This window comes from Cricetulus griseus, chromosome 9 (assembly GCF_003668045.3).
Source record: "Cricetulus griseus strain 17A/GY chromosome 9, alternate assembly CriGri-PICRH-1.0, whole genome shotgun sequence".
In the NCBI taxonomy this organism is placed as follows: domain Eukaryota; kingdom Metazoa; phylum Chordata; class Mammalia; order Rodentia; family Cricetidae; genus Cricetulus; species Cricetulus griseus.
In genome coordinates this window covers 17,757,096-17,758,539 of record NC_048602.1, presented here as the reverse complement: position 1 = coordinate 17,758,539, position 1,444 = coordinate 17,757,096, and positions in this window count along the sequence as shown.

The window sequence follows — 1,444 nt, the reverse complement described above, 5'->3', positions numbered from 1 at the left end:
AAGCCTTCATCCAGTAATTGATGAAAGCAGAAGCAGAGATTCACAGCTAAGCACTAGGCTGAACACCTGGAGTCCAGTTGTAAAGAAGGAGGAGTGATGAGCAAAGGGGTCAAGACCATGCCTCAGAAACAGGTGATCTGAGAAAGTGGAAGCTCACAGACTCCAGACTGACAACTTGAGAACCTGCATAAGCCTGAAGTATGCCTCCTGAGTGTAGATGACTGTTGGGGAACTTGGAAGTTTTGGGGTGCAACCATTGTGCATGAACCGGCTTTTTCGAGGCAATTCCCTATAGAGGGATATGTTGCTCAGCCTCGATATAGGGGGGAGGGCCTTAATCCTGCCCTAAATGATGTGACAGAATTTGATGACTCCCCATGGGAGGCCTCGACCTCTTAGAGAAGTAGACGAGGGGTAGAGTGGGGAGATGGTGGGGGTAGGTGATGAGAAGGGGAAGTAACTGGGATTAGTATGTAAAATAAGATTGTTTTGAAATATAAATGAATAAATAAATAAATTAGAAAGAAAATCCCTCACAGACATATGCAGTCTCATAGTATCAGTTCATTTCAAAAATAGTCAAGTTGACAACAAAGGCTACCCATCACAGAGACTGAAGCCACAGCTCACAGATTAGGTTTGATTGGCTGGCCAGCAAGCCCAGATGGTACTGTCTTCCCCTCTCCAAAACTAGGACGTATAGACTCAGATCACTGTGCCTGGCATTTACATGTCTTTTAGGAATCAGAATTCAGATCCTCATGGTTTACCAAGCCATCCCTAGCTCCTATTCATAAATCCTCACCAGGAGACTGTAAGATGTTGTTGACATGAGCCCTCAAATGAGTGATTCAATTAAGCTTCCAAATGTCCTTCAATCAGTATTTACTCCTAAATAAAGTTGTTGTGCAAAAGAAAAGATGAATTGGTAAATAATGATTTCAGATGGTGAAATTTTGTAAAAATATGGATAATATTTGGCACGTATGCTAAAAATATTCATTATATCTGAAATGAAATTTAACTGTCTATATTTTATTTACTAACTCTGGTAGCCCTACTTCAGATTCATATATGCAGGGACTTTCTGGAATTACTGCTGCCCAATAAGACTGTTCTGTGTCAACCACACTAAAAGTAATTTCTTAATTATGTCCGCACAACATTTTGGGTCTAATTATTCATTCACTGCCTGACAGTCTCCAATATGTTAATGCTGCCTAATTTTGTCCCTGGTCATATTAGTGTTTGTATGAATTCAAATGAGGGTCAGTAGGATTTTGGTAAATATAATGACAATATGAAGCATAATAACAATATGAAGCCTTGAATGCACTGCCCTTCTTGGATTTCAGACCATTTGACCGCTTCCCTGCCAAAATACCATGTGGACTGCCCAACCATTTCTTAGCCACACAACTCAGGCTGTGCCCTTGGCCTTTAG